This window comes from Dioscorea cayenensis, chromosome 7 (genome assembly GCF_009730915.1).
Source record: "Dioscorea cayenensis subsp. rotundata cultivar TDr96_F1 chromosome 7, TDr96_F1_v2_PseudoChromosome.rev07_lg8_w22 25.fasta, whole genome shotgun sequence".
Taxonomy (NCBI): Eukaryota; Viridiplantae; Streptophyta; class Magnoliopsida; order Dioscoreales; family Dioscoreaceae; genus Dioscorea; species Dioscorea cayenensis.
In genome coordinates, this window is record NC_052477.1 from 13,760,891 (window position 1) to 13,776,574 (window position 15,684).

The following is a 15,684-nucleotide window of genomic DNA, read 5'->3' on the forward strand; positions in this document are numbered from 1 at the left end:
ACAAATGTGACTGCCTTTGTGCCCCTCCAACTCATTTTAGTGACTTGAATTAATAGAGGTTGGCACACAAATGTGACTGCTTTTGTGCCCCTCCTTTGTGCCCCTTGGTTATAGGTGTTGCTATAAGGATTGCCTTGTACTCTTCCCGAATTGCCCACAAAATCTACTTGTTAAGTTGGGCTAAAGTAGCAATTGAAATAGGATAATCAGATGGTATATGTGAACACCCACAATCATCACAACTTGTGATAGCGGCTACCCTCAGTGAAGTCAATGTATCTAATTTCTTGCTCATTACCTCTACTTGGGCTGCCAAAGATGTAACCGCATCAATTTCATGGAGTATGGCCACTTTCTTCTTTTCTCTTGCATTCCATTGGAAGCTATTCATGGCTATTTCTTCTACTAATTATCGGGCTTCTTCAGGGGTCTTATTCCCCATTGTACCTCCTGCTATGGCATTTAGAAGTTGTCTTGTACTTGGATTCAACCCATTGTAAAAAGTCTGAATAATCATCCATTCGGGGAACCCGTGTTGTGGACACTTCCTCAAGAGGTCCTTAAATCTCTACCAAGTCTCAAACAAGGATTCAAGTTCCATCTGAACAAATGAAGATATCTTATTGTGAAGCTTTGCTGACTTTCCTGGAGGAAAGTACCTTGCAAGGAAGGCTTCGACCATTTCGTTCTATGTTGTGATGGAAGCTCTTGGCAATTAATGGAGCCACTATCTAGCTCTTCCTTTTAGAGAAAATGAGAAAGCCCTCAATCTTATAGCATCATCCATAACACCATTGATCTTCAGCATGTCACAAACCTCCAAGAAGTTTTCAATGTGATAGTTTGGATCTTCATTGGCCAAACCATTGAACTGTGCTGACTGTTGTATCTATTGGATGAATGCTAGCTTTAACTCAAAATTTGGAGCTGTAATAGGGGGTCGCATAGTCAAAAAGTGTTCTCTGTTGTTTATTATGCTCTGCAATATTTTTCTGACCCTTCACCTTCTACTTCAGTAAGAATCAACAATTCTTGTGCAAGTTCTTTACCCCTTCTTCTGAGTGTACGTTCATATTCAGGATTACTTCTAACTAATATCAAAGTGTTCCCTAAGGTCATAACCTAGAGCTGCACCAAAAGAAAGAAAACAAATCAGAACGATGATAGAATAAGAAAAGGTGAAATAGAAAGAATGGTAAATAGCTAAAATAGCAAAGTGCAAAGTGTTTCCAAAATTCTTATTCCCCGGCAACGACGTCAAACTTGACACGCCCCTTGCTTGTGACCTGTAAGTGCATGGGTTTATCGAAAGTAATAAATCCCACATGAGTGGGGTATCGTATCCACAGGGAATAAGTAATAGAAACACCAAGATTGCTACTTAACTAAGTCGAGTTGAAACAATGATGGTGTGGATAAAGATCGATGCAAACAAACTAAAGAAAATAAGAAAGAGAGGCACAATAGAATGAGAGGAAAGGCAATCGAGATATTGTTCCTCCCAGGATTATTGCTTCAAGTGCAAAACCAACTATTATACTTCGTAACTAATGCTTAATGAATCGTGGGCATCCTTAAATACACGGTCCAAAACCTAAGCTCAACCGTGACTAACTCTACACTATACCCCGGCGGAGAAATCAACCAGTCTCAACACATCACATTGTATAAAGTTGTAAGAAGCTCTAGAGATTCCAAGTCATAAACCCTATTCCTTTATGTATATCTAACCCTTTGGTCTAGGCGAAAGACCCCTTGTCACAATTAAGCCCCACGTGTTAAAGTCACTTCAACTCTTCACTCTGTTGCTTGTGCAACTAAGACCCAATGGAGTTCATCCCTTAACCCTTCACTCTATTGTGACCAGCAAAGAATTCTTGTAACGTGGAGGTAGGATAAATCACACCGGAGGGGAAAGGGGATGCTCCGCTACCTCTAGACTTACCCTTTCTAATCTTGCTTTGTCTAACCCTCATGGTGTGTCACTCACTCACAAGGATTACCAAGATGGATTCTCAACCATAGTGTCACTCTAAGGGAGAAATCATTCAACAAGCATTCAAGATTGGAACTCAATTAAAGACATCAAATAAGGAAAACATAATAAAAGGTTAATGAAGCAAATACATCCTAGGGTTCACAAATCCAAGTACCCACTAGGGGTTTAGCTCTCCATGGAGCAAGATACAATCAATAATGTAATCGAAAGTAAAAATCTATAATCCATATGAAAACCTCTCGGTATTCATGTCGATGGTCTTGTGGAGTAGCCTCGTCCTCTCCAAAGGTCCCCTTGTTAAGCCTAGGGCACACATCACCCGATCGGTGCCAACAAAAGCTCCCCCAATAACTATCTTCCAAGAGAAATGCGGTGTCAAAGCCGTAGAACCACTGCAAAAGCCTTGCCAAAGCCTCTCTAAACCCTAGCCACAAGGCTCTCAAAAGATGGATAAAAGATGGAAAGAAAGATGGAAGATGGATCCCCAAATCGGTACAACTTGCGGCTTTATAAAGAGCTGGAATCGGGCATCCACACGGGCATGTGGAATTTCCACACGCCCGTGTGGATTTCTAGAAATCTGATTTTCTGCATACTGTGAACAGTAACTTCTACAGTCAATTGCTATCGTACCTGCCAAAATACTCCCAAATCCACACTTTTCCTCGAGGCAACATAAACAGCCACATGTTTATGCCGTAGATCGCGTCACTTTTTCAATAAAAGATCTAATTGGTGAAGATCTTGCTATCAATGCACAAGTTGGGATATGCAAATGTGACTACCTTTATGCCCCTCCAAACCATTGTAATTGTTTTAACACATTGAGGTTGGCACACATTCACGTATCTTTGAGCCTAACTTGTGTCTTCTCATTTGTCCATTCCAAGATTTCATCTACATTATGCGTTCACGATCGAGTTTGGCTTCTATCTTCTTTATTTGACTTCACCACCCTATATGAGCAAAAAAACACAAAAGCACATGTATTAGCGCTAAAATCTGATAAAAGAAATGCTCATCGTAAGGAAAGAATACTTCATATTTTTAGTACACAAGCACTTATTAATTTAGTTGAGGAAAATTTCTTTCCTTCTATAGCCTTGATTCCTTGGGTTTCAATGTGAACAAAGACATTTTCAATTTTTAATTTATAAGCTGTGGAAGAATTGAACCCCAATCTTCCTACCAATGCTTTGGTGATCAATAAATTATTCCTTTGACTCATTGATTCATACCCTTTTGTCTTGATAATAAGAATAGAATACTGGCAAAAATCTGAAACAGGCATTGTCATGTCTAGTGCTAAATAGTAAATTTCATGATTATTGCTCATATTTACTTCCATAGATCCAATAGTTACCTTTTGAGGTATACTGTCAGAAGAGTCTACTAAGGTTACTAATACCTTCGAGGCATAATTTTTTCTGTGTAGGCCATGGATGGCTATAAGAACTAATCCAATATGAAATCATTGGATACTTCCTTTTTAATAACTCATGTTTTGAATCTCTTTGATAGGAAGTTCAAATTATCTGTTGTTTTGTATCACAACAAGATATAATTTCTTCACTATAATGTTAGTATACATTTGGGAGAGAATTCCCAAAAACCATGCTGATAAAGAGTTCGTTGGGACCAATTGTGCCTGCTTAGATCTACTGAGATCTAATTATTGTTCGGGATTGATCAATGTTTCTATAGTAACCTTTTTATCTTTAGCGGTTGAGTTTTTAAATCATTGTTTCTTATTGGCCTTATAATATCCTTATTTGGTAAGGGTACTATGTTTCTATGTTCTGCCATATTTTAGTCTATCTTCTTGAACCTGCTTTTTAGGATATTCCCAAACAAAATGATTTCTTGGTGGTGCTTTAACAATTGGTTTTTTTTTTGTACTTTTTCCTAAATTTAAATTCTATACCTTAGAAGTAAGCTTTGTGATGCTTCTTCTACTGAAGGCTGTTTAACACTTTGTGTTAATAAATCAAACTTTCTATGTAAAGATAATAGAAGCTCTATTATGGTATTATTCTGTTTGGGTCCTAAAGCTTGAGAAGAGCTTGTAGAGAATCCGATAAATGGTCCAAATGCTAATTGTTCAATGATATGTTGAGCTTTGATTAATTCAAGATTATCTTTGCTCATTAGATTAGCTTGTTGACAAGTTCCAATAACTTAGAAACTGAAATTTCTAGTCTTTGGACTTTGTCTTCCAAAATTTTTAATACTAACACAGTGTCAATTTCAAATTTTTGTCTTGCCATTAGAATTTGTTGGATATCTTCTACTGTTGGTAGTTGTCTAGGCTACTTAATCTCTTATGTTGCTTGAGATATTCAAGCTTTTCATTTATTTATTTTTATTTTTGATTTTTCTTGTTACTTAGATCTAAGAAACGTTCACTTGTTTTAAAATAGTATTCTTTACAAATATGTAGACTATGCAAAATATTAAAAGAGGTATCACACAATAAATTTAACTGATTGGTCATCAGAATGGAACCTACGTTTACGAGTCTTATCTTCTGCAGAGCAATAATATTTGAAATGATCAGGAGAAATTTTACTTTGGATATGCTTTATTTCTAAATCCAAATATTCAAGGGGTTTTGTCATGGTAAAGTTTTAGCTAGTGTTCTACAGGTTAAAGTGTAATATTCTCTGTATTGAGAGCAAGAATTTACTGGACTAGGCCAGCTCTCCTACTAATAGTAAGTCGAATCAGTAATCTTACATGAACAATAAGCCTCTATTCAAATTATCAATTTGGATACTAATGTATTTTAAAAGGTTTTCAAGAAAAAAATACTCAATTGTTAGAAAAACATGAAACGGTATTATGAATTATTGCATAGATTGTATTATGACATATAGCACAAATCATATATAATATCACAAGAAGACCGATACACAACTTTAGAATGAATCTCTTACAATTTATTATCATATTAAGAATGAGAATCTGACTAGTCTTTCACCATGAACACACCTTATCAGGACCTTCAAGCTTAGTGTCTTACGCCCTTACTAGCCCTTGTTTCCCCTGCTTCCGTCTTTACATACTAATCGGGTACTCTCGGGATGCTTATCAAGTCTCCACTTTTAGATCCTTGGTGATCCACTTTGTGCAATTACTTGACCAGATAGATTTTAATTCTTAATATGTTTAATAGATTAAAAAGTCATCTAAAGCTGTTGAAAGAAAAAATAAAAACACTGATGAAAACTAGAGCAAGATTACCGCTATATTACATGCCACTCCTAATTATACGAAGATCATTAGGTGTGCTATTGCCATAGCTCAGCCCACTTCTAAGATCTTTGAAAATACAGAAAATACCCGGTAAGAAAATTTACCCTTGGATATAAGAAAAAAAGAAAGTATATGCAAAAGAAAATTTCTAAAGATTAATTTCCCATAGTATTGTTGCAGAAGTAAAACTCTAAGGCTCATCCTCTAAAGACCTTATCTTCTTAGAAAAATATAAAAGTAATGCTCTGATACCAATAAACAAGAGAGTAGCCGGCAGAGAAAAAGTAAGGTACCTATAAATCAAGATTCTTCTAAGTTCTTCGGCTAAACCCTTGTACTCGGAGTTACAAAGAGAGAATAAGAGGCCTTGGATCAAAAACTTAGGAATTCTTCTATACACAAATCAGTGCAAATTATGGCATTCAAAGAGAACTATTGCATTTTCACATGCTTTAAATATGATCATGAATATTGAAAAAAAATACATACAAGAATAGCCAAAAGGAAATTCTGATCTAATAGATAATTAATGAGGCTTGAAATAGATAATGAGTAATTTAACCTAGGATACTCACTAGAGAAATTTTGAATTATGCAAGTTTAGCTTGAAATAGAGTTTTCATGGGCAGGTTTGGCTAGGTTTATAACAAAAATTTCAATCTGAACCCAACCAACTGGGTTTTGGGATTTCCTAGCCTGAGCTGACCAAGATTCGTCAAAATTGAACCGAACTCGAAAAAAAATATTCTTCAGTTTTCTTCAGTTCATTGATTTTACTAGGTTAATTGAACACCTTAGCTTGAAAGAAAATTTATCATTGCTACAGACATAACATTTCAATGTTATATATTAGCTAGGAATTATGAATTGTTTAAGTATTTGCAGAATAATTTTTCATATATCAATTCCATAAATTCCACTTATAAAAGATGCTTATGCTGTCTACAGTGCATAAATACATTAAAATTAAATTACTTTCTAGCATATCAGTAACAAAAAAAAGTTCCTTTTAAATGTAAAGCATAAGTTAATTGAAAGGGGGAAATCATTCTTTCAAGCAATGAAAGAGAAAAGTCTCGTTTATTACTTATAGAGAAAATGATGGTGGACAATCTATAAATATTTCTTATGAAGACTTTAAATATGAGAAGACCTTGGATCATCCTAAACATCGAGGTTACTTGTAGAAGTCAATCATAATTTGATCCTACAAGTTTTAGAGTTTATTTATTAGAGTTATTTGCTTAATTAAAAGTAGTATTTGTAATTTTATATTCTTGTGGGTGGTTTATGCTTATTCTTATCAAAAGTTTAGGTAGGGTAGTTTTAGACATTTTTTTGTTTCAGCTTTTAAGGTTTCCTTTCTAATCATGCATACACATCAATAAACAAATCCAAGGATGAACAATTGATTCAGAATTGTTCTGCCTTTCTCTGTCTTGTGCCAATATATAAACCCTTTGTTATTCTTTCTGCCGTAGGCTGAGTTTCTACTCCTTTATTTTCTTTCGGTTCTACTAATCCAGAGTACTTTTTGGATAGGATTTGAAGGACTAATTGAAAGATGGCAATCTTTTTGTAATAGAGGATTTAGTCCATTGTTTTATTGATAACATATTCTCAACTTCTAGAGTTTTAGTTAGTAAACATGTATCGAGGACTCCTTTTTAGAAAACATTGTACCTAAAATTTCCATGTAATCCATGCCCAGCGATGTAATGCTACAAACAATTGGCCTTTTAACCTACAATCTTAACACCAATACAGTAAGAAAGGAATTTGCACAATGGCATAATAGATATGAGGTTGTCAGAAAAAAATCAAACGAACATCATACTCAACCTAATGTTTTGGTATGAGATTTAGAAATGAGTTCCAACTTTAGAGCTTGGTAAATCATTATGGTTTGATGATGTTGATCACAAAGGACTTTGTCAAACCTACTAGATTGAAAACACAATCCAAGAGTTGAAAAACAAATGGTTTGTCAAAATGGCAAACTAAATGCCAACCAAATGTAATATCTTTTTCCAGTATGAAATTGAAGATCAGCTACGAACTAGCACCCCCAACAAAGAAATGCCTAAAGTAACATACAATACAGGCCACACAAACTATTGCCAAATCAGAGTTCTAAGAATGGCTTATGTATTTGCATATACTAAATATAAGGCAATACTAAAAATTACCACATTTGATGCATTCTCTACAAGTATACGGGTTGCACACAAAGGGATAGGATTGTCGAACCTCAGCGACTAGACTAAAAATACTTGCTTAACACTGATCTCTAGTGAAGAGTGAATAGGTGATGAGCTTAAATAAATGCAAGAGCAAATTAAAGAGAAAAGGGGAAATAGAATAAATGGAGATAAGAGTAATTGGATTGAGTGTTGACAGAAGAGGACAATGCCCCAGGATGTTCCCTCTGAACTCAAATATGCTCACTCACTCTTAAGGTTTACCAGGTACATTCTTGGGTTCAAGTGTGTGCTTAAAAGCAATAAAGCATCTATGGTTCTCAATTACATCAAGTTTTAATAAGGTAACTATGGTTTCTTGCACATCACGTTTTGCAATCACACAAGGCAACCATAACTATGGCAATCCACACATCAAATTTTACCTAAGTAACTGTGCAAATCAAACACATCAAGTTATTCAAACACAGGATAAAACACAAGAACCAAAAGAACTCCATAAATCAAGAAGATTAAAAGTGTTTAAGCATACAAAGTAGCAAAATTCCCACCCCAAGGCACCGTGGCCAGCTAGCCCCTCATGGGTGGGTACAACATGGAGGAGATAAAACTAGATATAGAAAAAGAAGACATGACTCCTTTCTCTTTGAGATTTGCCTCCAATGTCGAGCTCCTTGTGCTAGCACCACTTCCCTTGTACCTCTAACTTGCTCCTTTATGCCTTAGAAAATGTGGATAAGCTTGATCTTCATCCTCATCAAAGTCCTCCCGATGGAGAAGAAGATCCCAGAACAAAGATGAAGAGGAAACCCTAAAAACTGGAGTTTAAAAGGCACTTTTTCAGACTCGACACAATCTGCACACGATCGTGTCTCAGACCATGTCATACTGGGGTGACATAAGTGACAAGGAGTGTCTCAGCCTGAAAAGTTCTATGGAATGAACACGATCGTGTTGTGACCTTGCAACGCTAAACTCGTGTCAATAACTTTCCAATGAATTCGCCGATAGTCTGGGTTTTTCGGGGCATTGACACGACCGTGTCCTGACCGTGTCGATCTTTCAAATATCCTTCAACATTGAAATCTCACTGAGTCAACAATTGGCTGAGAACTTTAGGGGGTATGACATGGCGTGTCCCGCCCATGTCAAGCACGAACACTTGAACTCCTATGGGGTATTTTCATCCTGAATTTGCTCCACATCATACTAAGCTCCCTGATTTCGGCACATATGACAAAAATACCCATAATAGCACTGCTCATGTATAAAATTACACTTGAGAACAAGTAAAATAATGAAATTAGGGTATGAAAACATGTATGCAAAGTGCACTCATCAACATTGCTTGATCCAATCCACCACCAAGACCAGCTTCTAGAATGACAATTATGGTCCCAATCAGTCCCCTTGGTTTTTGAAGAAAAAGCAAAATTGTTTATCTCTAGTGACACAGAAATACCAGCAGAAAAAGAGGATGGTTTCCCTCCATGGGTGGCAATGGCATGGTGAATAAATACGATGGAGGAACACATATCTCGAACTTACCTTTTTTGGAAAAAGACAAAGAGATACAGGAATGATGAATGAACTGTATGTAGATTTGGAACATACTGCTCCATGTTTTGAAATTCATTCAGCCATTCACAACACTAAGCAAGGAATGCAATTGGTCACAGACAAATGGACCTTTCCATTAACACTTTAAATTCTCAACCAAGCCATTATCCTTAAGAAAATGTGATGAAGTGGTATACTCGAGACCGTTGATTCGCGGACGAATACCCAGTAACAAGCTTCCAACACCTATTGATCAAAGTTAGCCAGGAATTGGGAAAAGTAAAATCTTTATTACTCAATGAAATAATGATCACAAAACTGATATTCTTTTACCCTTAGCCTTACAATAAATAGGCGAAAATAGCAATAAGAAAGGAGATAATTTGAAATTTTTTAAAAATGGTAAATTCTCAAATATCTACAAGAAATAAAAGATTTAATAAAATAAAGACTATTGCCACAAACGGCTTACAAATCAGAGATTTCTAGCCTAAGATATAATCAAATCAAATCATTTCTAACATGACAAAATTGCTGTATTCAAGGCCAAGATGATGGAATTCTGCTGAAAACTAGCATGACACACAAGCATAGCTTGTGATTTGTGCTCGTTGACCCATTTTCCTTCAATTGAGACCTTTAAAAACCAAAAATCCACTACTTCAAAAATTACCAGAATACCCTTTTAGGCCATGTCCCATTTGTCAAGAAAGACACAGGCTTGCTCCTCAATACGCCCCACATCATTCTCCCTAGGTTGAACAGAATTCGCCCGGGATAGTATAAGTGGACTGGAAGATGTTAGATTGCCGCCAATTGTCTTCAGTAGCCTTGGGTGTCAAGCAGGACCTTCGTACGACTAATGCGGTACCAACGTCACCCTCAACAATCTCCTCATCAAGGATGTCTTCATTAAATACAGGCGAAGAATGTCTCCCATATCCTTTTCTTCCTCGGCAAGCATAACTTTCTTCCTTGCCTTCCTGCAATCCACTTGACAATGCCCCTTTTCTCCACAACTGAAACACTGAATGGTGCTATTAGTTCCTCTGGTCATGCTAGTTCACGTGGAATTCTCAACAGTAACTCCCCCTCGGGCCGGCCCACCTGTAGTAGAGGGAATATGATGGCCTCCTCTAGGTGTCACCCCAAAACTTAATGGGACTTAACGCCGCTGTTGCCGCTCAATAATTAAAGCTTGCTAATGGGCCATCGAGATGGAGACTGGGTTGAACAAGTTGACGATCTCTTGGATCTGGGTCCGCAACCGACAATGTACCTTACCACCAACTGATCTATTTGATTCTTGAACTTCTTTCCGAGCCAGCAACTAATATAACTCCATGGTGTACTCCTCCACGGTGTGAGTTCCTTGGTGCAGATTATGCAATTGACTGAAAATCATGTGTTGGTAATTATGGGGTAGGAAATTGGAGCGCATGTATTTCTTGATCATCTCCCAAGAGTTGATCTTGTCCTTCCCCAACCTGCTATGGTTGAGCTTCAGTTGTTACCACCATGCGGTTGCCCGCCCATGCAGCTGCGTTGCCACTAGCGCCACTCTTCTATCATCCGGGACACCTTTAAACTCCAAGACCTTCTCGATAGTGGTCAGCCAATCAAGGAACTTCTCCTCTTGTAGTCCACTATTGAATTCTAGAATATCGACCCGTATACCAGATTCCCAATGCCTATCTTCATCGAGGTGGCATCGAGTGTCACCCCCACGATCTTGCCCTCCTCGTCGCTCTGCTAGGGCAATGTCAGGAAAGTAGCTATTGTCTTCCTCAATGGTGCTGTCACTCCTACTTTCAGAGACACGCCCTTGATTGATGTTACCCATCATTTGGGTAAACTGTTCAGTCAACTCCTCCGTCATCCACTCCATCCTATGATCTAAGAGACGGCTAACTCGCTGCTCAAATCTAGCATCGTCATCTCGATCGTAGATCTCCTCCAGCCTTTGTGTAAGGCGACCCGCACCTCGTCCTCGCTGCGGCATGATTGATTTGGCTCTAGTACCAAACTGATGTAGCGGTATACTCGAGATAGTTGATTCACGCACGAATACCTAGTAACAAGCTTCCAACACTTGTTCATGAAAGATAGCCATGAATTGGGAAGAGTAAAATCTTTATTACATAATGAAATAATGATCACAAAACTTATTTGTCTTGCTCGTAGGCTTACAATAAATAGGCAAAAATAGCAATAAGAAAGGAGATAATTTGAAAATTTTTCAAAAATGGTAAATTCTCAAATATCAACAAGAAATAAAAGGTTTAACAAAATAAAGACTATTGCCACAAACAGCTTACAAATCAGAGATTCTAGCCTAAGATATAATGAAATCAAATATTTTCTAAAATGACTCACAAGCATAGCTAGTGATTTGTGCTCGTTAACCCGTTTTCCTTCAAGTGAGACACTTAAAAAACCAAAAATCCACCGCTTGAAAAATTACCAGAATACCCTTTTAGGCCATGTCCCATTTGTCAAGAAAGACACAGGCTTGCTCCTCAATACGCCCCACATCAAAATGGCTACTATTAAAACAACAAAAAATTGTCAATCTGCTTTTGGGAAATGGATTAATGCTTAATAGAGGTTTTGTACAATGTTAGCCATGGATAACTTCCAAAACACAACAAGTTATATTATTGAATTAGTCTTGGTCAACCTAGTTTATTCTTGGGATAAGGCTTGATAAGCCATGGTCAATTCAAACAAGATTGCCTTAAAATTGGACTTTGGTAAAGATTGTGGGTAAATTTACATTTCATTCCACATCACATTTTAGTATCTTATCTAACAACGGTAGTTTTTGTTAGGCATAAAATTGGTAAAGAATAGGACAATTGTATCCCAGTCCATCATAATATGATTTATACCAGTCTTTCAATTCATTTATCAAACTTAGGTAAAGGATTTGAAACCAAAAGACAGCCTATTACAAAGTAAAAAAAAAAAAAATCATATCTTAGTAGAATTACAGTAGCTTAGTAGAATATAGTTAGAACTTCGATTAACATTCACAACAAGTCTTATTTTGAAAATATTTTTCAACAAAAAAAATAGATGCTTTTAACTTGAGTTTCACAATGGCAAGCATTAATCATGAAGCATGTTTTGTTTTAAACCAAATATAGGAAGCTGACCTTTTCAGCCAAGAATATTTTAAAGCCTAATAGTTAAAAGAATTGAGTTATCAGGGGCATCAGTAAACCATCTCGTGGTTTTTTCAAGCAAAAACGTGCTGAGACAAAAGAGAGTTTCATGTCTTATACACATATTTAGAATAACATTTGTCTAAGTTAAGATGAAAAATAATTATATGGAAATTTCTTTCAACTTATTTAACTATTCTCATAATGCATTAAAGTTGAAAAAAAATTCTCAAAACATCTATATGCATATATCATATAACTAGACAATGGTGAAAAAACAAAATGCATTAAAAGAGTAGTAATGTATGCTTAAAATTGTGGGAACGAAAATACACGTCTGCCATCATGTCTGTGATGAAGACACCAGACAGTACATCGAAGCACAAATATCATATTTATATCGTGGGCTATTCCATTTCTAATAGAGGCAAGCCTCTATTATTAATTACCCCAGATTAAAATCTTAGGAACCTCCGATTAAAGACAAAAGTACAAGTAAAAAAGAACAAGAAAATTTGTGAATTATAAATCATGTTATTTTATTATATAAACATATTGATTACATCAGTTATGTATATATGCACATATATTTTATTATCATTGCCACTGCCTGTGCCTTGCCACTGTGTTGCCTGCCTTGTTGCCGCCTTAAGATATGTATCTCATTAAAAAAAATTTTTTTAGAAGTCGCCGTTCCCTCAAAATGAGCCTTCTTGTAGTATTGTGGTTGTCTCAAAATGAGCCTTCTTGCCGTATTATGGCTGTCTCAAAATGATTATTTGTTTTTTGTCATTTCTTCGGATATTTGGATTCATAAGTTTTTACGGGACAAAGATCCCAGGAATATAATCACTACATTCTCATAGCTTTTGGTGAGAGTGGAAAAAAATGTTTACTCCATTTGTCAGTTTGCTAGCTTGTTTCATCACTGATATGTTTTGAGTGGACTATTCTTTGTTTGTTATGAATCAAGTCACATCCTCCACTTTTCTATTCTGAAAGAAAAGAGGAGGCACTTTATTTCTCATGCAAGTGCAAGAGTGAGAAGTTTCCACCTCAGCACCAAGAGGGCACACTTAGCTTCTCTGTGGGTTCTTCACCTTATATGGATCCTTCAGGCTATGATCTTCATAATACTTCTTCTTTCACCACTATATTTCTCTCCTAGAAAGGAGCATTTCTCTCTACTTGGTTAGTGCCTTTAGTAGATTTTACCGGTGTTATCCATCCAAAGAGAAAGGAATATTCGACTAAGGAGACTAGTATTTGGGCAAAACTTCAAATGGTCATCATGCAATCAAACAAGTATGACCGGATTTGTTTTGGAAGCAACTTTACTACACAGATAAAATCTTGTGTATTAGGTTATCCTTTCTTGTTTCATTCTCAATCCCTTGGTTGTTCAATGATTTTTTTTATTAATTTCCAAGCTATTTATTTCAATGTGTCAAACTAAAACTGGAATTTGGTGGTCATTTGTATGTGTGGGACCTACGCTCTTTTTTTCAAATGATACCCTGAGGATTTTTGTATATAAATTTGAATTTCTTTTTTATTATTATTTTTTTTATGTCAAGCATGTATGCATGCTTCTTATTTTTTAATTTTTTTATATATTTTTATTTTTTTTTATGTCATGCATGCACGCCCCTTTTTTTTTATTAATATGCTTCTCAAAATTTTTTATATCATGCACATAAGCATGCATATACCGAATTTTTTTTATATATATAAACGAAGAGATCTCAGTGGCCTGATTTATTATTTCATGCTTCTCGTTTTATTATTATTATTATTTATTTCTTTATTTTCGTGCACATATGCATGCTTACTTTTTTTATTTTATATGCATATATGCATGCATACTTCTCAATTTTTTTATATTGCACGTCCTTTATACGTATTGGGTTTCCCATTTCTAATGGCCACCATGCCCTTTTTTTGCATACTAAAAAGATGGCATATTCCATTTAATATGTTAAGGCTTTCATTGCTCTCCTTGTTTAAATTGGTGACAGAATCTTTAAAATATGAAAATTAGAAGCTTGATATTTGGAGAGGCTTTGAAATCAATTCTTTTACTTATTTTATTATTATTTTATTTTTCATGTCATGCACGTATGCATGCATATAATGAATCCTTTTTTTATCATGCGCATATGCATGCTTATGAATGGGGCTGGCTCCAGACGTCATCACCAGGGGACAAGAGAAGCATACGACTCAGTTACCACCACAGAGATGGAGCGGCACCAAGTGAAGAGTGGATTCCTTCTTGATATGATAATCAGCAAAGGTGCGGCCACCCTCTAATTGCTTCCCAGTGAAGATGAGACACTAGGAGTTTGGAGAGATGCCTTCCTTGTCTTGCTTTCGCCATGGCCGACATGGAGGAGATGATGGAAGCGTATGAAAGACTTGGGCTTTTTGGGCATAGTGTGCCTCGATAGTGAATAACAATCCCTTTATATCTGATCCGGTTTCAACCCTTTGTGACAAAAGATCCGACCAATTAACCTCATCAACTTTTTAAGTGGTCGGATCATTTTTTTATTCCATGTCCAAACACGTTAAAGTTGTAAATTTTTTAGATAAGCTCTTAAAGTTTAGTTATCTAACAACTGTTTCATAGATATCAAGTTACTAATTGACAAATGAAGAGAGATCTCACTAAACACATCAAAGAGAAGAATACTGAATCCATATCAACATGCAGATCATGCTTTATTGATTATAATTCCATCCAAACACAAATTCGTATAAAAGTTTTGGAGCTGATACAAATATATATGTTGCTTCTTTCTGAAACATTATATGATACAAGAAACCTGCAGATACTAATAAGCTCATGCATGAGAAGTGTATCCATAAGCCTGAGGCCAGCTGTATCATGCTATATAGGACTCCAAGGTCCCAAGAACATGACTTTCCATATAAGATCTTCAAAACCCCATTCTTTTTCTCCGATCAAGCTCCCAGCAGTTTTGAAGATCATTATCAGCTCTCTTTTGGCATGTCATCTACTCTACATGATACATAGCTGAACTATAAGCTTTTCTTAGCTTATCTCCAACAGTTCTCTTTATTTCATGACTTCAAGTCCCTTCTCCAGTTAACAGTGGAGGCTTCATTTCTTAAAGTTTTTTTTTTTTTGAATTCTCTTAACTTATGGTGTTAACGAGAATAACAAAGAGCTACCTAGCAATGGTTGCATGACAAGTGTGTGATTGTGGATGTTGAGGCGGGATCGACAAGGGCCGAGGTGAAGAATGGCGACCATGTTAAGACAGACCATCTCAACAGCTATATAAAGAAGGGTTTTGCCGGTGACGAGGCAATAGAGGTAGCATGGCGACAACGAACAGCAGCAACAGAGCCAATATGATGACTTCAGCAAACTCAGTGGCAGCGACGACGGCAACATCGGCAGGAAGGCAGCGAACTTCAATAGTGATGGTGTCAAGTGGGGACAGTAACACCAACAAAAACATTAAGCTTGCTT

At 36.3% G+C, this 15,684-nt stretch overlaps 1 non-coding gene across 1 annotated transcript; it reads left to right on the plus strand.

Annotated features, from left to right (window-relative positions):
• The first annotated feature begins 527 nt into the window (after positions 1 to 527).
• On the plus strand, positions 528 to 633 carry LOC120266124. The gene has a single exon (XR_005537967.1). It is a non-coding gene; the product is annotated as a small nucleolar RNA R71 (small nucleolar RNA).
• Positions 634 to 15,684: the final 15,051 nt, after the last annotated feature.